The 23,081-nt window shown below is 38.5% G+C and overlaps 1 protein-coding gene and 1 pseudogene across 5 annotated transcripts in view; one reads left to right on the forward strand and one right to left on the reverse strand.

Moving 5' to 3' along the window:
* The window catches only part of TET1 (tet methylcytosine dioxygenase 1), a gene marked incomplete at both ends in the record, with an annotated part of 122,889 nt that overhangs the window by 51,056 nt on the left and 48,752 nt on the right, over positions 1-23,081 (forward strand). The window lies entirely within an intron of this gene.
* LOC307054733 (large ribosomal subunit protein eL32-like) lies at positions 14,949-15,382 on the reverse strand (annotated as a pseudogene). The gene has a single exon. The product of its transcript is annotated as a large ribosomal subunit protein eL32-like (transcript).

Consider the following 23,081-nt stretch of genomic DNA (forward strand, 5'->3'; position numbering starts at 1 on the left):
CATTCATCAGTGGACAGACACTTAGGTTGTTTCCTTACCTTGGCTATTGTAAAGAATGCTGCTACTTCATTTGAGGCGCTATCTCATTGTGGGTTTTTTTTTTTTTTTTTTTTTTTGGCCGTGTTGGGTTTTTGTTGCTGCACATGGGCTTTCTCTAGTTGCAGTGAGAGGGGCTACTCTTCATCGTGGTGCACGGGCTTCTCGTTGTGGTGGCTTCTCCTGTTGTTGAGCACGGGCTCTAGGCGCGTGGGCTTCAGTAGTTGCAGCTCGAGGGCTCTAGAGCGCAGGCTCAGTAGTTGTGGCACACGGGGCTTAGTTGCTTTGCGGCATGTGGGATCTTCCCGGAGCAGGGCTCAAACCCGTGTCCCCTGCATTGGCAGGTGGATTCTTAACCACTGCGCCACCAGGGATGTCCTCACTGTGGTTTTGATTTGTATTTCCTTGATGATTAATGATGATTAGCACATTTTCATGTACCTGTTGGCCATCTGTATGTCTTCTTGGGAAAAATGTCCATTTAGATCCTTAATTTTTATTTCTTTATTATTAATGGGAGGAAACTTTTTTTTCATAGAAAGTTTATTAATACTGAAATTTGGTAGATGTGGTTTTCTGAATTTTATTTCAATTTTTTGTGTAATTAGAATTTTTTCAACCTTTATAATAAAGGTAACAGATGCTGGTTGAAAAAAATAATAAAATAGCAAAGTGCTGAAAGATAAATGTTCTCTGTTTTCTTTGTACCCTCCTCTCTATCTCATACTTCACAGCAGTAACCTCATGACTAGGTTATGTATTTTTTCAGATGTTTTAAATCTACACTTACATAGATACCTCTGTCCAGCACTCCCCACATACACATGGAGGACTGTATCACATGTAATTTTTCAGCTGTTCTTTTAATGCTATGTTTTGAACCTTTTGCCATATCAGTGCATGCTATTTTAATGGCTACCTAGAATTCCATTGTATAGACATATCATACCATACTTCATTCACCCAGTCCTGTATTCTTTTGAAATATTTCTTATGACACATCTCAATCAAGCCTTACATAAATATTCTCATATTTTTTTACTTTTAGTAAAGAAAAATCTAAAAATATTTTAAAATTATTACTTTTAATAAAAAGGGAAAGATAAAGAGAAATTTCCATCATTGTAAATTATCTACAGGAATAAGAGGAAAAAAGGACAACTCATGATGGGAATTTTGATTAGTGTGTAGTACCTATAAGCTTCATGACTCTGCCTGTAAGTGCTTATCTTGGTTTCTCTTCCTGACTTTCCAAAACTGAGTCATGCATTAATAGAGGAATTAGATGGAAAAAGACCAGAGCTGTGGTTAAGAAGAAGGGTGTTGTATCCAGACTCAGTGGTGGGCGACAAAGTTGATGCTAGATCCTGGAGACTGTTTTGCAAGAGGCAAGAAAAGAGTAGAACAAGTGCATCTAAAATAGCTTTTCCTAACCAATCCTGCTATTTAATGTGTCTGGTTCCAAAAGAGCCACATTCTGAAAAGTATTGGAAAAGTTGACATTTAGAAAAGAGAAGGACTCTATTCCTTTATTCTAAAATAATATTTACAAATGCAGAGTTGGCAAATCTCCCCAGATTAAGCCGCTGTGCAATACCTGTTTCTTTTTATTTTAAAATCATTTGTGCATTTATTCATATTTTTATTCTTTAAGATAAACATCGAACTTTTTTTAAAAATCAAATTTATATTTATTTATTTATTTATTTATTTATTTGGCTGTGTTGCGTCTTTGTTGGTGCGTGCGGGCTTTCTCTAGTTGCGCTACTCTTCGTTGTGGTGCATGTGCTTCTCATCTCTGTGGCTTCTTTTGTTGCAGAGCACGTGCTCTAGGCACACGGGCTTCAGTAATTGTGGCTCACGGGCTCTAGAGCGCAGGCTCAGTAGTTGTGGCACATGGGCTTAGTTGCTCTGCGACATGTGGGATCTTCCTGGACCAGGGCTCGAACCCATGTCCCCTGCATTGACAGGCAGATTCTTAACCACTGTGCCACCAGGGAAGTCCCAACATCCAACTTTTTAAATGAAAATTTTCAAGCATAAAACAAGTTGAGAGGATAATGCAATGAACACCACAGTACCCATTATCTCAATTCAATAATTGTCTTTTGGTATGTGTATTAACCATTGGAAAGCTGTAGGTATCATCCTTAAGGTTAAATCTCTTAAGAACATTGTGCACAATCATACCATTATTACCATTTCCTAGTATTATCTAATATCTAGCCTATATTTTGATTTCTTCCCAAAATAAAGCACACGTATTTGAGTCTAGAGGACAGCCACCAAGATCTGTCCTCTGGGGACTAAAGTCCAAAATGAGGAGACCGCATTGCAAACAAATGAGTAAGTGCAATCAATTGATGTGATAAATATCTGTGCAGAGATAGTACAGAAGGGAGTGATCAGTTTTATCTGAGTGAAGCAGAAGGATAAGACTTGATTCTACCAGCTGGGGATTGTTAAGAAATACTTGATTCCACTGGTCACCTTTCCTCTAGTTCTCTAGAGGTGAATTGGTGCTTTAGAGGCAAATTGGATGGGGGAGGGTTGAATGACCAAAGAGCTTTCTATGTTGAAGCTGCTACTTGAGAAAAGATGAAGCTGCTTAAAATAGCCTAGAGGAAGCAGGGCTGGGAGTAGGGCTGGTGTGGGGAATATTGTTGTACAAGATGGTCTGTAAACTTTGGCCAGGGCTAGAACTGGAGGCCTTGCTTTGCTTGCTGGACTGAAAAATGTGAATTTTGCTCTTGGGATTAGTGGTTCCCACTTTCCTTTACCAGGCTACTCTCTGAATCTTTATGGGGTTTTTAGCTTCAGACCTAAGGGAGCCATACAGGGGTTAGTTTAGAATCTGTGGTTTTCTAAAACCCACTTGGGTGATGTTGATGTTTAGCCAGGTGGTGTGGAATACAGCCTAAAACAATGAGATGTGCATTTAAAATGAATTCCATAAGTAACTGCATTGTCTAATTACTTGAAATTTGGATAGGACAACTGAGAAACTGACTTTGTGATTTTATTTTAATTAATTTCAAATTTAAAACTGAAGCAAAGTGAAATATTTTCCCATTAAATACAATTTTATTTTGGTACCACTACATTTTACTTTAACCATTGAATATTTAACACTGAATTGTGATTCATTAACTATAAAATATACACTAAATTTCATAGGTTTTATATAAAAAAGTAAAATATCTGATGATTTTTATAGTAATTCCATGTTGAAATAATGTGTTTGATATAGTGGCTTTAATAGAAATATATTAAAATTCATTTCACATGCTTCTTTGTACCTAAAGAAAATACCTCCTAAAAACTTTAAAATGATTTCTGTAGCCCACGTTGTATTTCCATTGGACAGTGCTTCCTTGGAAGAATACGAAGGTTTGGGAGTGCTACATTCTGGAAGCCAATCCCAATTCTGAGACTAATCTACTAAGGGTACAAGATGAAAGATTAGGTTCTGAAAATGTTTGTTATCTAACACCCATTAGAATGTGAAGCCACTGCAATGAGAAGCTCACGGTGCAGCAACGAAGACCCAATGCAGCCAAAGATAAATAAAAATTAAAAAGAAAAAGAGCTGGTACCTTTTCTCTCCTATTAACCATACCTAGAGCATGTTATGGGTACTCCATAAATGTGTGTTGAATGAATGTACTGAGGCAGGGCAGTAGGAATGGGGAACGCAGGGATAAATGGAAGAGATTTTTAAGTAATAAGATCCATCAAACTTTGTAGCTGAATTTGGGTCTTGAACTAGGAGGCTTCTTAGAAGACTCATGGATCATTAGGTGGATTTGGGGGTTAAAGCAGGCCCCAAGGACAAGGTAATTCATTAACTTTTAGATGTGGTTCCTTTTTTTTTTTTAAGGTTACTTTCTTTTTTAAAAAATTTATACATTTTATTTATTCATTTTTGGCTGCGTTGGGTCTTAGTTGCGTGCGGGCTTTCTCCAGTTGCGGCGAGCGGGGGCTACTCTTTGTTGCGGTGCATGGGCTTCTTATTGCGGTGGCTTCTCTTGTTGTGGAGCACGGGATCTAGACCGTCTTCAGTAGTTGTGGCACACGGGCTCAGGAATTGTGGCTCATGGGCTTAGTTGCTCTGCCGCATGTGGGATCTTCCCATACCAGAGTTTGAATCCGTGTCCCCTTCAGGCAGATTCTTAACCACTGTGCCACCAAGAAAGCTCCAAGATGTGGTTCAGTTTTAATTGCCAGGTGAAGATGTCCAGTTGGTGGATGACTGAATTTGACATTCAGGAGAAATATCTTGTCTTGTTGTGAGAATTGACAGCAAATAAGCATAGGCTGAAGGGCAAGTATGTGGATAAACGGGCGATTGGAGATGAGGCAAAGGGAGACACTATCGTTTATAAGTGGGCAGAGAAGCCAGCCAGGGAGACTGAAATGATGGGCAGAGAATTGAAGGGAGGATCTTAAGTGAGAAATGGTATCAAAAGATATTCTGCAAGTCCACTGAATTTGGTATTGGACTACACTGGTGAATCTTGGGTAGTTTCAGTGAGGTGGTGGGAGCAGAAGCCTAATTACAAAAGGTTGAAGAGTGCAGGATAGATAGGGTGATTGCAATTTGGAGGAGTTCTTTGTAAAATAGGACAGTGAGGTAGGGTGGGAGCTAAATATTTCTGGAGGATTTCGTTTTCTTAAAATAGAAAATATTTAAATTTGTTATAGCCTGTGGGGAAGGAGGTAGATGGGAAAGATTTACAGATCTTTGGCTCCAGAATGCGCTCTGATTTTTCTGTTAGGAGTGTGTAAATACCTCTGTGCGTATCATCACCAGCGAAGTGCTGAATAAATACTCAGTATTCTTGACGATTATATTCTTATTCTTAGAAAGTCTAAACTGAAATAGACATATTTTCTTCAAAGGAACACCTTGGAGGAAGGGAGTAGAGACCCAAAGCCACATAGGTGGTGTGGAAAGAACTAAAAGCTGAAACTTGTCTTGGTGCCTTGTAGGATCATGAATTAACTAGTTATCTGATGGCCTTCTGGAGGGAGTTAGGTGAGGCAAGGTCCTTGAATATTGTCTTTGATTGAGGGAGCATTCCAGGTGGGGTGACTTGATAGAAGCCAAACCCTAATGGAAAACAGGATTACAAATCTCCTAAAATCTTGAGGAGCATTTAAGTGCCATTAACAAAAAAAAAAAAAAAAGAGAGAGAGAGAAAGAAAAAAAAGTGCATATAAACTGCATTTGTAAAGAACTAGTGTGATTGGATTAAATAATCTGTAATTTGTATGTCATTCTTTTTGTTTTTTAAATTAATATGGCAATTCATATTGGGGTACTAATTAATACCAAGAAGTTTTCAACGAATTTTAGTCTCCTAGTTATATGAAACTAACAATTTTTTTAACTACTTTAAGTTAATTTCTTTTTTTTTAAACATCTTTATTGGAGTATAATTCCTTTACAACGGTGTGGTAGTTTCTGTTGTATAACAAAGTGAATCAGCTATACATATACATATATCATCATGTCTCCTCCCTCTTGCGTCTCCCTCCCTCCCACCCTCCCTATCCCACCCCTCTAGATGAACACAAAGCACCGAGCTGATTTCCCTGTGCTATACAACTGCTTCCCACCAGCTATCTATTTTACATTTGGTAGTGTATATATGTCCATGCCACTCTCTCACTTCATCCCAGCTTACCCTTCACCCTCCCCGTGTCCTCATGTTCATTCTCTGCCTCTGTGTCTTTATTCCTGTCTTGCCCCTAGGTTCTTCAGAACCTTTTTTTTTTAAGATTACATATACATGTGTTAGCTTACAGTATTTGTTTTTCTCTTTCTGACTTACTTCACTCTGTATGACAGTCTCTAGGTCCATCCACTTCACTACAATTAACTCAATTTCATTTCTTTTTATGGCTAACATTCCATTGTATATATGTGCCACATCTTGTTTATCCATTCATCTGTCGATGGACAATTAGGTTGATTCCATATCCTGGCTATTGTAAATAGAGCTGCAATGAACATTGTGGTACATGACTTTTTGAATTATGGTTTTCTCAGGGTATATGCCCAGTAGTGGGATTGCTGGGTCGTATGGTAGTTCTATTTTTAGTTTTTTAAGGAACCTCCGTACTGTTCTCCATAGTGGCTGTACCAATTCACATTCCCATCAACAGTGCAAGAGGGTTTCCTTTTCTCCACACCCTCTCCAGCATTTATTGTTTGTAGATTTTTTGATGATGGCCATTCTGACCAGTGTGAGGTGATACCTCATTGTAGTTTTGATTTGCATTTCTCTAATGATTAGTGATGTTGAGCATCCTTTCATGTGTTTGTTGGCAGTCTGTATATCTTCTTTGGGGAAATGTCTATTTAGGTGTTCTGCCCATTTTTTGATTGGTTTGTTTGTATTTTTGATATTGAGCTTCATGAGCTGCTTGTATATTTTGGAGATTAATCCTTTGTCAGTTGATTCATTTGCAAATATTTTCTCCCATTCTGAGGGTTGTCTTTTCATCTTGTTTATGGTTTCCTTTGCTGTGCAAAGCTTTTAAGTTTCATTAGGTCCCATTTGTTTATTTTTATTTTTATTTCCATTTCTCTAGGAGGTGCGTCAAAAAGGATCTTGCTGTGATTTATGTCATAGAGTGTTCCGCCTATGTTTTCCTCTAAGAGTTTTATAGTGTCTGGCCTTGCATTTAGGACTTTAATCCATTTTGAGTTTATTTTTGTGTATCGTGTTAGGGAGTGTTCTAATTTCATTCTTTTACATGTAGCTGTTCAGTTTTCCCAGCACCACTTATTGAAGAGGCTGTCTTTTCTCCGTTATATAGTCTTGCCTCCTTTATCAAAGATAAGGTGACCATATGTGTGGGGGTTTATCTCTGGTCTTTCTATCCTGTTCCATTGATCTATATTTCTGTTTTTGTGCCAGTACCATACTGTCTTGATTACGGTAGCTTTGTAGTATAGTCTGAAGTCAGGGACCCTGATTCTTCCAGCTGCGTTTTTCTTTCTCAAGATTGCTTTGGCTATTCGGGGTCTTTTGTGTTTCCATACAAATTGTGAAAGTTTTTGTTCTAGTTCTGTGAAAAATGCCATTGGTAGTTTGATAGGGATTGCACTGAGTCTGTAGATTGCTTTGGGTAGTATAGTGATTTTCACAATGTTGATTGTTCCAATCCAAGAACATGGTATACCTCTCCATCTGTTTGTATCATCTTTAATTACTTTCATCAGTGTCTTACAGTTTTCTGCATACAGGTCTTTTGTCTCCTTAGGTAGGTTTATTCCTAGATATTTTATTCTTTTTGTTGCAATGGTAAATGGAAGTGTTTCCTTAATTTCTCTTTCAGATTTTTCATCATTAGTGTATAGGAATGCAAGAGATTTCTGTGCATTAATTTTGTATCCTGATGCTTTACCAAATTCATTGATTAGCTCTAGTAGCTTTTGGTAGCATCTTTAGGATTCTCTATGTATAGTATCATGTCATCTACAAACAGTGACAATTTTACTTCTTCTTTTCTGATTTGGATTTCTTTTATTTATTTTTCTTCTCCGATTGCTGTGGCTAGTACTTCCAAAACTATGTTGAATAATAGTGGTAAGAGTGGCAACCTTGTCTTTTTCCTGATCTTTGTGGAAATGGTTTCAGTTTTTCACAGTTGAGAATGATGTTCGCTGTGGGTTTGTCATATATGGCCTTTATTATGTTGAGGTAAGTTCCCTCTATGCCTACTTTCTGGAGGGTTTTTATCATAAATGGGTGTTGAATTTTGTCAAAAGCTTTTTCTGCATCTATTGAGATGATCATATGGTTTTTCTCCTTAAATTTGTTAATATGGTTTATCACATTGATTGATTTGCATATAGTGAAGAATCCTTGCATTCCTGGGATAAACCTCACTTGATCATGGTGTATGATCCTTTTAATGTGCTATTGGATTCTGTTGGCTAGTATTTTGTTGAGGATTTTTTTTTTTTTTTTTTTTTGCGGTACGCGGGCCTCTCACTGTTGTGGCCTCTCCCGTTACGGAGCACAGGCTCCGGACACACAGGCTCAGCGGCCATGGCTCACGGGCCCAGCCACTCCGTGGCATGTGGGATCTTCCCGGACCGGGGCACAAACCCGTGTCCCCTGCATCGGCAGGCGGACTCTCAACCACTGCGCCACCAGGGAAGTCCTTTGTTGAGGATTTTTGTATCTTTGTTCATCAGTGATAGTGGCCTGTAGTTTTCTTTTTTTGTGACATCTTTGTCTGGTTTTGGTATCAGGGTGATGGTGGCCTCGTACAATGAGTTTGGGAGTGTTCCTCCCTCTGCTATATTTTGGAAGAGATTGAGAAGGATAGGTGTTAGCTTTTCTCTCAATGTTTGATAGAATTCACCCGTGAAGCCATCTGGTCCTGGGCTTTTGTTTGTTGGAAGATTTTTAATCACAGTTTCAATTTCAGTGCTTGTGATTGGTCTGTTTATATTTTCTGTTTCTTCCTGGTTCAGTTTCAGAAGCTTGTGCTTTTCTAAGAACTTGTCCATTTCTTCCAGGTTGTCCATTTTATTGGCATACAGTTGCTTGTAGTAACCTCTCATGATCCTTTGTATTTTTGCAGTGTCAGAAACTAACAATTTTGAGGAAAAAGTTATGCTAGAAGGTAAAACATCTCATGGTTATCGAGAAGTAAAGAGGGTTATAAGCCAAGGAACATTTGCGGGAGGAAATAGACAGTGACCTCCGACTGCTTCCTTAAGAAATAGATTCTACATTGTGTTCCAATTTCACTCCTTCCTGTAATAACTTTGTGTGAACCCAGCGTGCATATACTGAATTTGGAGATTAAGTTATGATATTTTGAATAGCAATGTTTTACTACTACAACTCACAAACAGATGAATAAAAGTAGGCCTAAGATAAAAACAGATACTGTATGCTAATGCATATATATGGAAGTTTAAAAATTCATACTGATTAACCTAGTGGCAGGGCAGGAATAAAGACACACATGTAGAGAACGGAATTGAGGGCTCAGGGAGGGAAGGGGAAGCTGGGATGAAGTGAGAGAGTAGCATTGACATATATACACTACCAAATGTATAATGGGTGGCTAGTGGGAAACTGCTACATAGCACAAGGAGATCAACTTGTTTTGGGAGGACCTAGAGGGATCGGATAGGGAGGGTGGGAGGGAAGCTCAAGAGGGAGGGCATATGGGGATATATGTATACATATAGCTGATTCACTTTGTCATACAGCAGAAACTAAGACAACATTGTAAAGCAATTATAGTCCAATGAAGATGTGAAGAAAAAAAAAAAAGTAGGCCAGTCAGTTCAGAAAGATAATTCCCACAATCTAACAAAGGAAACTTCCATAGGAACTGTGTTGTTCTTTTTAGTTCTAAGCATCTATGGCAATCTTAGTTCAGTAAGAGTTAGTAAATATTAGTAAGTAAAGGAATTTGTTTTAAATGTTAATACTTACTTGCTGCTGACAGGATTATTTTTAGGACAGTGCATTTGGTTAAACACTAGGACCTTGTGACTAACACTAGGACCTCTCTAAAGAGACATTTGGTTTGAATTTTGGCTCAGAGAATTGATCTGACTTTGGCTAGTGACTTAACCTTATCAGAACCTTCCTTGTTTGAAGACTGGAGAAGTGAATACTTTTTGTTTTTTTTGGCTGTGCCACACAGCTTGTGGGATCTCAGTTCCCCAACCAAGAATTGAACCTGGCCCCTGGCAGTGAGAGCACCAAGTCCTAAGCACTGTACCGCCAGGGAATTCCTGTAAATACATTTATCTCAGTAGGAAAATTAAATGAGATAATTCATATAAAGTGCTTATAATGATGCCTGGCAATCAGTACATCCTCAATACATAAGTAATAGCTATTAATAAATATTCTTTTCTTAATTGTGGATTTGAGACTGGAATTACTGAGTTTTTGCCATATATTGAAGGACATGTGGGAAAAAAACTACCTAATAAGTATTTTTCCCTTAAATAGTTCGTTTCTACACATAAGATCCAACACTTATAAATGTGTATAAATAAGTTGTTTGATTTAATCCCCACAATAAACCTTTTCAGTAAGTGCTATTACTAGTCTTGATTTATCTTTTTTAGATTTATTTTTTATTGAAGTAGAGTTGAATTACAATGTTCTGTTAATTACTGCTGTACAGCAGAGTGACTCAGTTATACATATATATACATTCGTTTTCATATTCTTTACCATTACAGTTTATCACAAGATATTGAATATAGATAGCTCCCTGTGCTATACAGTAGGGATTTATCTTTTTTTAAATCCTGAGAAATTATTATTTTTTTTTTAATTGAAGTATAGTTGATTTATAATATCGTGTTACTTTTAGGTGTACAGCACAGCAATTCAGGTATATATATATATATATATATATATATATATATATGTGTGTGTGTGTGTGTGTGTGAATATATATATACCACACACAGATATTCTTTTTCAGATTCTTTTACCTTATAGGTTATTAAAAAATCTTGAGTATAATTCCGTGTGCTATACAGTAGGTCTTTGTTGGTTATCTATTTTATGTATAGTAGTGTGTATAAGTTAATCCCATAGTCTTGATTTATCTTAAGGAAACTGAGGCTCAATGAGCAAGGACTCGCTCTATGCCATGTGGTTGGTAAGCAGTGGGAGAGTCACCAGTTTGATTCCAGTAAAGCTCACATTATTAAAAATATATGAAACAGTTAATGTACATAAAACGTGTAAAGAATAATAAGTGGGGACTTCCCTGGAGGTCCAGTGGTTAAAACTCCGTACTTTCAATGCAGGGGGCGTGAGTTTGATCCCTGGCCGGGGAACCGTGATCCCACATGCCGTGAGGTGTGGCCAAAAAAAAAAAAAAAAAAAAAAAGCACTGAACATGAGAGTTGGTTATTAACTTTAAGCATGGATAGGATTGTTCATGAAAAGTGCGAAGAACAAAAAGTCAGTGGGTTTTGACTTAGAATCCTCTACGTAATGGGCTCAGGGGGACACACCCACAACCAAGGGACAGACACGCGAGAGTGAGGCTCCAGGGGAGACCTAGATTATAGTTTCAGTTGAGAATCTCCTTGGGGATCCACAAAAGAGCAGGTTAGGTCTATAATATTTAAGGAATGATTGGATTTGGCAGTTGAGAACTCATTTATAACCTTGGGGGATAACTACTTAAGATATTTGAATCCGGAGGGAATTTGATGGGATGATAGCTTGAGGCAGATTTGGGGTCTGACAGGCTTTTTGTCTTTTGTTGTTACATGAATTAACCCATTTATTGTAGGCTAGCAATGTTACCAATGGTGGGCCTTCCACTGGTCTTACAGTTCCTTCAGTCAGATTTTACCGCGATGGTAGGAGCGGTACTGTAGGTCTAGGCATCACCTGCAAGCTTTTCAGGAACCATGGCGCCAGATCCCCAAAGCTCATCTCTTCATTTTGGTTTTGCCACCAGAGAAGCAAGTGTACTTGGCGTGCTGGCTGATTTCAGTTTTCCTCACCGTATTTCCTGAGGGAGGCAGCATAATGGGCCCGTATTTACCGACAATCCTGACCTTAGCGCTTTTAGCATTGTCACCACAAACTAGGTTCGAGCCCAGAGAGAGGGTTTTTATCTTTTTGACTGGGAATAAATTATACTGACTCTTAGCTCCAGAGGAAGAGGTCTAGGACAAGGTCATCTGTGACTAGAGAGGTTTAGCTCTTAGGTCAGTTTTGTATACATTTGGAACTAATCTGCAATTAACTTTTTTTTTTTTTTTTTTTGCGGTATGCGGGCCTCTCACTGTTGTGGCCTCTCCCGTTGCGGAGCACAGGCTCCGGACGTGGGCTCGCGGGCCTAGCCGCTCTGCGGCATGTGGGATCTTCCCGGACTCGGGCACGAACCCGTGTCCCCTGCATCGGCAGGCGGGCTCTCAACCACTGCGTCACCAGGGAAGCCCCTAACTTGGTTTTTAATTAAATAGCAGTTGTCCCTCCCTTTAGTAACTCTCTTCCTTTGCCCCACCCCCAAGTTAAAGGAATTACTTTGGATACTAAGACCCTGTGGCCAAATGAGGGTGGAGTTTTTGTTTGGGGATAAGACTAAAAACTTTAGAAAAGCTGCCTGGATCTGGTGTCTGGATCTGACTGAGAGAATTGAGAAACATTTGAAGTTTCTGCCATGGCTCCTATTCGGCGCAAGCTTGGAAAAGCCGTAAGGCCGTATGGCAATGAGGTAGGGCAGGTGGGGATGCATGCATGACCTAGTTCCTTAGACTCCCCCTCTCCTGGCTGACCCAGCCCTGCCTTTCTGTGGCCTTTGAACCCCTCACTGGGTGGCTCTAGGCAAACTGGAGAAACAGAGATCAGAGGCAAAGCTCAGAGAATGTTAGGGCTACAAAACTTGGTCAGGCAGGTATTCCCTTTTTATGCCTAAAAAAAGGAAAAAGAGAGCTTAATGGCTAGGATTCTGGAGTAGGTAATTTCACTGCTATAGGAAAATAAGGTAGCTTTTTGCAGGTCCCCTTTGAAGGAGGATATTTTTGGTGTATGTGTGTTAAATGTTTATTTTAGAATCTCCTTAGGAGGATCTTTGATGAGTAGCTGGTTCATCTTTACTTTTGACTTAAATTTGGTTTTGTTATCAAGCAGTTGTGGTGAGCATTGTATGGTGGTAGGTTGCAGATCAGGGCTGACCTCCATGCTTCTTTTTAGGGAATATGGGCGGCAAAATACAGTATCAGGCATGATTGTGTCATCTTACAGTCAAAATTAATGGAGGCCCCAGCTGTCCTCCCTCAAAATTTTCTCCAAGCTCTCAATTTTCAGGTTGAGAACGTAGATTTTGAAGGTGTCACTTCTGATTAGGAATAAATGCGCTGTGGGCTGCTCCTCCTGTTCTACATGTTTTTTAAATTGTTTTTTACTCTGAGGGGGTTTATATTGGTGTGGGGGCGGGGTGAAAAAATCTTAGATATTACAAGGTGGCCACAGTACGTAAACAGATACCCACAATATCTGTGGTATTAAGATCTCACGGGGGGCTTCCCTGGTGGCGCAGTGGTTGAGAGTCTGCCTGCCGATGCAGGGGACACGGGTTCATGCCCCGGTCCGGGAAGATCCCACATGCCGCGGAGCAGCTGGGCCCGTGAGCCATGGCCGCTGAGCCTATGCGTCCGGAGCCTGTGCTCCGCAACAGAAGAGGCCCCAACAGTGAGAAGCCCGCGTACCACAAAAAAAAAAAAAAAAAAAAAAAATCTCACGGGGAGGGCTATTAGGGAAAAAAATGTTTTAAAAGACTCCTGCAGGGACTTTCCTGGCGGTCCAGTGATTAAGACTCAGCGCTTCCACTGCGGGGCGGGGGTGGCCGGGTGGGGTGTTAGATCCCTGGTTGGGGAACTAAGATCCCACATGCCCACGGGGCAGCCAAAAAAATTTAAAAAAACTAAAAGACTCCTGCAGTAAGGGATGAAAAAAATGAAAAGAAATTTGAGAAACACTGATCTACCTGTGTAGTAAAGGTCATAGTCTTGTAGGACCACGTCTCTGAACATGCTTTGAAAGTCTTTATTTTTTCATGTGATCTGGGTACCTGTTTCTTGATACAGGACATGCAGCATGTAAGGAATGTGAGTGTGTGTTGGGAGGAGCTACAGTCAGATCCGGTCCATAGGGCAGGGTCATTTCAGAATAAAATACCCCTTTGCTCAGTGTCATTTGAGCTCCTTCAAGAGTGGGTGTAAGAGTATCCTGATGATAGGAATGTGGAAAAATGACAAGATGGAGGGGGCCTGTGAACTATTGGACCCAGATCTGATCTAAGGAGTTCAACATTCCTGTTAGTTCAGAGTGCGAACAACCTATAATCTTGAAATGGGTATAGAGTGGAAGACAGACAACTAGGGGACTTTTAATCACTTACTGTCTTGTAAACTGTACCCTTGGGCCCTTTTGGAGTAGCAGAGGACCGCAGTGGGACTGGAGGGGGAGGGGGGTTGGAGGAGGAGGAGAAGAGACACAAACACAGGTGGGTAGGTGGCATGAGTTTGGTGTCCCCAGAGTGTACATGAAATTTGAGGGGATTAAACAGCCACTATTCCAATATTCTTGAAACACTTCACTTCAGAGAGTTGGCTCCTCTTTAGAGATAAATGTTAACAATAATAATTTGAGATTCAAGATGGATGTTCAGGAAATATACTATACCTAAGCAGATTAAATGTCAATAATTCTTCATTAAAAAAATGTAGTATTTTGGATTAGTGCTCTCAGTGGTGTCATGGAGACAGCTCCTTCCAGCTCACTAGTTGTGTGCATTTCTTCCCAACTCTTGCTCAGGTGGTCACACTGATAGTTTACAATCTACCGCGGTGGGTGTATTTACACCACAAAAATTGGCCAACCCTACAAAACAGGGCTTTCTCCCTACCACTTCCCAAGTTGATTGTTAAACATTTATCAGAATACCACTGAGTACTGTTTCTATAATACAAATGTTGACAGTTGTATGTACCCTTCCTGAAATACCTTAAACAAATATTAGCAAATACATATGTACTCTGCACTCTTCCTTTTGCTCTAATTTGTAATTTGATACTACATAAACTATTCTGCATTTAGGTTTTTTCACTTAATTGTACCCTAGAAATCTTTCCATAGAGTGCTTTGTCAATTTTGGTTTAATTTTAAAGGAAACATATTAAAAAGTCAAAACAGTGTTTAATCAGATCTGGGTCTAAATAGTTCCCAGGCTCCCTTGCTGTTTTCTCACTGTCAGGTATTGCTCCTAAACTCTTCCTATTCAGCATTAGTTTCTTTTGTATTCTTCCATAGTTTCTTTTTTTTTTTTTTGGCCGAGTTTTATGGTTTTATTAACACAAACTAAATGTGTACATGAGCTGTCTATTCATTTTCTTCCCTGAGCAACCTGGCGTTGGGATTGGTGATTCTGATGACCAGCTGGGCTGCTCTTTCCACAATTGCTTTTTGGTTCTTGGAGGAGAGGTTGTGAGCAATCTCAGCATAGTAAGCTTTGTTGCACATCAGCCTCACTTCAAGCTCCTTGACCAGGTGGACCAGGAACTTACAGAAGCTGCTGGGCAGCATGTGCTTTGTTTTCTTGTTGCTCCCGTTACTGATGTTGGGCATCAATATCTGGCCCTTGAATCAATCTCCTGCACACCCTGTTGTCAGTGCCTCTGGGTTTCCACCAGTGCCGCTTAGTTTTGACATATTGGTCTGACTGGTGCTGGATGAATTTCTTGGTCCTCTTTTTGATGATCTTGGGCTTCACGGGGGGTCTGAGGGCAGCCATGATGCCGAGTTGGAGACGGCTGCCACCTCTGAAGGCAGTGCTTAGGAAGAGCTGTATTCTTCCAGAGTTTCTTTATGCAAATATGAATGTGTATATTATTTCTTTTTATACAAAAGGAAATATCTCATATACAAGTACCATATATATATATGTATATATATAATTTTTTTTTTTTTTTTTTTGCGGTACGCAGGCCTCTCACTCTTGTGGCCTCTCCCTTTGCGGAGCACAGGCTCCGGACGCGCAGGCTCAGCGGCCATGGCTCACGGGCCCAGCCACTCCGCGGCATGTGGGATCTTCCCGGACTGGGACACAAACCCGTGTCCCCTGCATCGGCAGGCGGACTCTCAGCCACTGCAACACCAGGGAAGCCCCGAAGTACTATATTTTTTAAAACATATTTTGGACATCTTTGCCTATTAGCTCTGGAACTTTTTATCATCCTTTTATTTATTTATTTATTTGTTTATATTTGGCTGCGTTGGGTCTTGTTGCTGCGCGCAGGCTTTCTCTAGTTGCGGCTAGCGGGGGCTACTCTTCATTGCGGTTCATGGGCTTCTCATTGCGGTGGCTTCTCTTGTTGCAGAGCACGGGCTCTAGGTGCGTGGGCTTCAGTAGTTGTGGCACGCGGGCTCAGTAGTTGTGGTTCGTGGGCTGTAGAGTGCAGGCTCAGTAGTTGTGGCCCACAGGCTTAGTTGCTCTGCGGCATGTGGGATCTTCCCAGAGCAGGGCTGGAACCCCTGTCCCCTGCATTGGCAGGCGGATTCTTAACCACTGCGCCACCAGGGAAGTCCCTATCATCCTTTTTTATAGTTGCAAGGCATTATATTATGCTATATTATATTATATTATATCACAATTGAATTAGTCTGCTACAGATGGACACTGAGATATTTTCAGCTATTTGTTAAAATATACAAAGCTGTCAAAACATGTAATTATATGCAGGTATAACTAAGATAAATTTCAAACTGCTGTATTAAAGTTGCACTTAATTTTGATAGTTAATTATTGCCAAATTGCCCTAGGAGTAATTGCATAGGGGTTGCACCATTTTGTACTTCCACCAACATTTTATGAAAGTTTATCTCCCTACAGCTTGCCCAAGGGTCTAGGTGGTCAAACTTTTTCATTGTTATTCTGATAAATGAAAAATGTTATCTGTGTCATTTTAATTTGCATTTCTTTTAATGTTGAGCACCTTTTCACAGTGTCTTCATCAGGGTTGTATGAAGATTAAATGAGTTATTGCAAGTAAGGAGTATATTAGAATACAGCTAACTTTTTTTGAATTATAACTATTGTAATGAAATTGTGCCCTCTCAGTGGTAGCTCATCATCACTGTGCTCTTGAGTCATATTATCTCATCTAATTCCCATCACAATCATATATGATCTCTTAGAAGGAAGAAACTATAGTTTAGGCTAAGTACCGTCTCCTGGTCCCACAATTCCTAAGGATTGCTCTCTTCCCTTCCCCATCTTAGTGTTCAAGATTAACCAGTAATAGCACATAGGTTAGTTTCTTTTCTTTTCAACACTTTTATTTAAAAACAAACCTATGTATAGTTTGTTTAGACGTATGTATACTTTATTTAGATGTATCTATTTAAAAAGTTGATTTTATGCATTTTTAAAAATTGAAGTACAGCTTATTTAAAATATTATATATTATAGTATATATAAAATATTTATATAAAAACTATTATATAGTTGTATGTTATAGTTTCAGGTATACAACATAGTGATTCAAAATTTTTATATAGATTATATACTCCATTTAAAGTTATTATAAAATATTGGTTATATTCCCTGTGCTGTACACTAGATCCTTATAACATATTTATTTTATACATAGTAGTTGATACGTCTTAATTCCCTACCCCTATCTTGACCCTTCCCCCTTTCCTCTCCCCATTGATAACCACTAGCTTATTCTCTACATCTGGGATTCTGTTTCTGTTTTATTATATTCATTCATTTGTTTTATTTTTTAGATACCACATATAAGTGATATCATACAGTATTTGTCTTTCTCTGTCTGACTTATTTCACTAAGAATAATATTCTCCAAGTCCATCCATGTTGTTGCAAATGGCAAAATTTCATTCCTTTTTATGGCTGAGTAGTATTCCATTGTATATAATATACCACATCTTCTTTATCCATTCATCTGTTGATGGACACTTAGTTTGCTTCCATATCTTGGCTATTTAAATAATCCTGCTATGAACATTTGGGTACTTGTATCTTTTTGAATTAGTGTTTTCATTTTCTTTAGATATACCTAAGAGTGGAATCGCTGAATCATATGGTAGTTCTACTTTTAGTTTGTTGAGGAACCTCCATACTGTTTTCCACAGTGGCTGCAACAATTTATATTCCTACCAACAGTGTACGAGGGTTCCCTTTTCTCCACATCCTCACCAACATTTGTTACTTGTGGTCTTCTTGATGATAGCCATTCTGATGTGAGGTGATATCTTGTTATGGTTTTGATTTGCATTTCTCTGAAGATTAGTGATGTTGAATATCTTTTCATTTGCCTTTTAGCCATCTATATATCTTCAGAAAAATGTCCATTCAAATCTTCTCACCATTTTTTAATTGCCTGCGTTTTTTTATATTGAGTTGTATGAGCTGTTTATATATTTTGAATACTAACCCTTTATTGGTCATATCATTTGCAAATATTTTCTCCCATTCAGTAGGTTGTCTTTTCATTCTGTTGATGGTTTCCTTTGCTGTGCAAAGCTTTTAAAGTTAATTAGATTCCATTTGTTTATTTTTACTTTTGTTTCTTTTCTTTTAGGAGACAGATCCAAAAAATAATGCTGTGACTTATTGCAAAGAGTGTCTGCCTATGTTTTCTTCTATGAGTTTTATGGTTTCAGGTCTTACATTTTGTTCTTTAATCCACTTTGTGTGTATTTTTATATGTGGTGTCCGAAAATTTCTAATTTCATTCTTTTACATGTAGCTGTCCAGCTTTCCCAAGCACCACCTATTGAAGAGAGTATCTTTCCCCCATTGTATATTCCTGCCTCCTTTGTTGTAGATTGACCATAAGTGCATGGGTTTATTTCTAGACTCTCTATTCTGTTCCATTGATCTATGTGTCTGTTTTTGTGCCAGTACTATACTCTTTTGATTACTGTAGCTATATAGTATAGTCTAAAATTAGGCAGTATGATATGCCTAGTTCTGTTCTTTGTTCTTAAGATTGTTTTGGTTATTCAGGGTCCTTTGTGTTTTCATACAAAAAATTATTTGGTAATTTTGATTTGGTATTTTGACAGGAATTGCATAGAATCTGTAGATTGCCTTAGATAGTATGGTCATTTAAAAAATATTAATTCTTCCAATCCATGAATGCGGTATATCTTTCCATCTGCTTGTGTCAGCTTCAATTTCTTTCATTAATGTCTTATAGTTTTCTGAGTTAGAGTTATTCCTAGGTATTTTATTCTTTTTGATGGGATTGTAAATGGGATTGTTTCCTTAATTTCTCTTCCGGATGGTTTGTTGTTAGTGTATAGATATGCAAGAGATTTCAGTATATTAATTTTCTATCCTGAAACTTTACCAAATTCATTGATGAGCTCTTATAGTTTTTGGTAATTTTTTAGGATTTTCTATGTATAGTATGATGTCATCTGCAAACAGTGATAGTTTTACTACTTCTTTTCCAATTTGGATTGCTTTTATTTCTTCTTCTTGTCTGATTGCTATGACTAGGACTTCCAATACTATGTTGAATAAAAGTAGCAAGAGGGGCATCCTTGTCTTGTTCCTGATCTTACAGGAAATGCTTTCAGCTTTTCACCATTGAGTATGATGTTAGCTGTGGGCTTATGGCTTATCATAATGGCCTTTATTATTTTGATGTGTGTTCCCTCTATACCCACTTTGTGGTGAGTACATTATTTGGATGTATCTTTTTTTTTTGGCTGTGCTGCACAGCTTGAGGCATCTTAGTTACCTAAACCTGGGTCCCTTCCAGTGAAAGCGCTGAGTCCTATCCACTGAACTGCCAGGGAATTCCGTTTTCTTAAAGTTTAGTTTTATAGTTAGCAGAGTGTAGGACATGTTTTCATGTACTTATAAACTTGTGATACCCAGTGTTTTTTAAAAGCTGCATGAGTTATAACTGAATAATAAAAGTCAATTTTTTTTCTAATATGTATACCAAGTATGTTCTATTACCTGCTTTGTCTTTGAAAAATGCAGGAGATCAAAGAATAAAACTATTGAAACAGCAGTCCAAGGGATCTAGATTGAGTAGGAAAACAAGAAAATCAGAAGTTGCAAAATGAACTGTGAATAGGTAGGGGTGGTCTAGAAACTAGAGGGTATCATAAAGTAAAGATCTTTAGCACTATCAGAATTCTTGGAAGCACATTTTTATTTTTATCTTATTTTATTTTATATCTTTATTGGAGTATAATTGCTTTACAATGTTGAATTAGTTTCTGCTGTACAACAAAGTGAATCAGCTATGTATATATGTATGTATACGTATATATCCCCATATCCCCTCCCTCTTGAGCCTCCCTCCCACCCTCCCTATCCCACCCCTCTAGGTGATCACAAAGCTGCTATGCAGCAGCTTCCCACTAGCCATCCATTTTACATTTGGTAGTGTATATGTGTCAATGCTATATTCTCTCACTTCGTTCCAGCTTCCCCTTCTCTCCCGTGTCCTCAAGTCCATTCTCTACGTCTGTGTCTTTATTCCTGCCCTGCCACTAGGTTCATCAGTACTGTTTTTTTTAGATTCCATATATGTGCGTTAGCATACAGTATTTTTCTTTCTTTTTCTGACTTACCTCACTCTGTATGACAGACTCTAGGTCCATCCACCTCATTACAAATAACTCACTTTTGTTCCTTTTTATGGCTGAGTGGTATTCCATTGTATATACGTGCCACATCTTCTTTGTTCATTCATCTGTCGATGGACAGTTAGGTTGGAAGCACATTTTAAAAAATTGAAGTTTAGCTGATTTACAATTTGTGTTAGTTACAGGTGTCCAGCAAAGTGATTCAGTTATACATATTTATATACATATTCTTTTTCAGATTCTTTTCCATTATAGGTTATTACAAGATATTGAATATAGTTCCCTGTGCTATACAGTAGGTCCTTGTTGTTTATCTATTTTATATACAGTCGTGTGTATCCGTTAATCCTGAACTCCTAATTTTTCCCTCCCCCCCTTTCCCCTTTGGTAACCATAAGTTTGTTTCTGTGTTGGTCAGTTGCTTTTTAATTAAGCTCATTAATTAATGAGACTGTCTTATGCTTTTAGTACATAAATTTTAAAAGGATCTCAAGATCATCTCTGTAGGGGAATGTATAGTCCAGTGTGTTTGGATATGCATACCTATAAAATTAAAAGCTTCAGGTAAAAAAAAATTCCCCTTTAATTCTATTTCACAGCGGTAACTATTATTAACACTTTAGGTTTATACTACCAGCTTTTTTTCTGTGCTCGACCAGTTTGTGTGTGTGTGTGTGTTTGGTTGTGCTGCAAGGCTTATGGGATGTTAGTTCCTGGAGCAGGGATCAAACCCCAGCCACAGGAGTGAAAGTGCTGAGTACTAACCACTGGACCGCCAGGGAATCCCCAGTGTTTGTGTGTTTTAAATAAAAAGGGATGATAATGTCACATGTGCATCTTATTTTGGTTAATGATATACTAAGAATATTGATACATAGAGTAATGGCTGCACATTTTTCACAATATGATTATATGAGTTTATTTCATACTTTCTCTACTGTAAATGTTATGTTGTATTATGATTTGCTTACATACATTTCTACTTTTTTAGTTTTGCAATTTGGATGGATGAAAACATGACATTTATTTTCATTTGCTTGTCTTCTAGTAAAGTTGGACAGCTTTTGATCCTTTTGATTTCCACCTAAGTGAATTGCATATGCCTATTCTTTCCTCACTATTCTATTGAGTCATTTTCCTTCTTAATTTGTTGGAGCTCTTTTTCATTAAGAATGGTAACTCTTTTTTTTTTTTTTTTTAATTTATTTTTGCTGTGGTGGGTCTTCGTTTCTGTTCAAGGGCTTTCTCTAGTTGTGGCAAGCGGGGGCTACTCTTCATTGCAGTGCACGGGCCTCTCACTATCGCGGCCTCTCTTGTTGGGGAGCACAGGCTCCAGACGCGCAGGCTCAGTACTTGTGGCTCACGGGCCTAGTCGCTCCACGGCATGTGGGATCCTCCCAGACCAGGGCTCGAACCCGTGTCCCCTGCATTAGCAGGCAGATTCTCAGCCACTGCGCCACCAGGGAAGCCCAAGAATGGTAACTGTTTATATGTATTGCGAATATTTTCCCAGTCTGTCACTTGACTTTTCAATTTATTTTTGGCAATATTTCTCCTACCTTTATAAGTAGCTATGCATATCAGGAAATAAATACATTTTACATCACGATTCAATGCACAAACACATACATAAAAATTTATATGATAGGGCTTCCCTGGTGGCGCAGTGGTTGAGTGTCCACCTGCCGATGCAGGGGACACAGGTTTGTGCCCCGGTCCAGGAAGATCCCACATGCCGCGGAGCGGCTAGGCCCGTGAGCCATGGCCACTGAGCCTGCGCGTCCGGAGCCTGTGCTCTGCAACGGGAGAGGCCACAACAGTGAGAGGCCTGCATACCGCAAAAAAAAAAAAAAAAAAAAAAAAAAAAAAATTATATGATAATACTTACCTTTACTAAATGTAGTGTACACATTTTTCTTTAATATTCCATTAAAAGACACTTGTCACAAAGCATGATATTGGTATTGGGATTCATAGGTTGTGATCAGCAATTTGAAAAGCATATTATGGTGTCTTTGCTTTTAAGATTGTTAATATCATGTAGTCAAAGAATTCTATCTTTTCTTCTATGGCTTATCACTTTTTGCTCTTGCTTTGGAAGATTTTTCCTACTTTCTAAATTTTCTTATTCTTACATCTTTTTATATTTACATTATTAATGTATCTGGAATTTTTGTTGCATATTAGGAGATAGGAATCAAAGCCACAGTTTAAAAAAAAAGAAAGAAATTAGATATGGCTCTTCTGAACTCTGATTCTTTTTTTTAGTCAATACTCCTGATTTTTCTTTGGAGTCAGTTACATAATCATCATTCAGTAAGAAGTCTCCTAATTTTTTATATTTAGATTTTACTGTCTTCAAGGCATTGCCTAGAACATCCAGGGCCACGTTAAATATTATAGAGGTTATTTTCTATTTGCTCCTGACCAAAATGTCCCCTATTGTCTCCTCCTGTGGTATAATTTTGGATGAGCTATTTCAGGGTTTAAAAAATAGGGATTAGTGGGGGGAATAATGATTCCTTAATGGGTATTGTGTTTCTATTAGGGGTGATGAAAATGTTCTGGAATTAGAGGTGATTGTTGCACAACACTGTGAATAAAATCAGAATTACACAATTTCAAATGGTAAAATGATGAATTTTATTTCATGGGAACTTCATCTCAAAAAAATTTTTGGAAAGGGGTGTCACTACCCACTCACCAGAAAGGCTGATGTGTAAAGACAGAAAATACTAATTGTTAATAAGAATGTGAGCTAATTGTTAATAAAAATTGAAACTCATAATTTCTGGTGGGAGTGTGTATTGACAACCACTGTAGAAAATGATTTGGCCTATCTCCTAAAGTACATGCATATATACATACACTGAATGA

This window comes from Hyperoodon ampullatus, assembly GCF_949752795.1.
Source record: "Hyperoodon ampullatus genome assembly, chromosome: 1".
Classification (NCBI taxonomy): Eukaryota; Metazoa; Chordata; class Mammalia; order Artiodactyla; family Ziphiidae; genus Hyperoodon; species Hyperoodon ampullatus.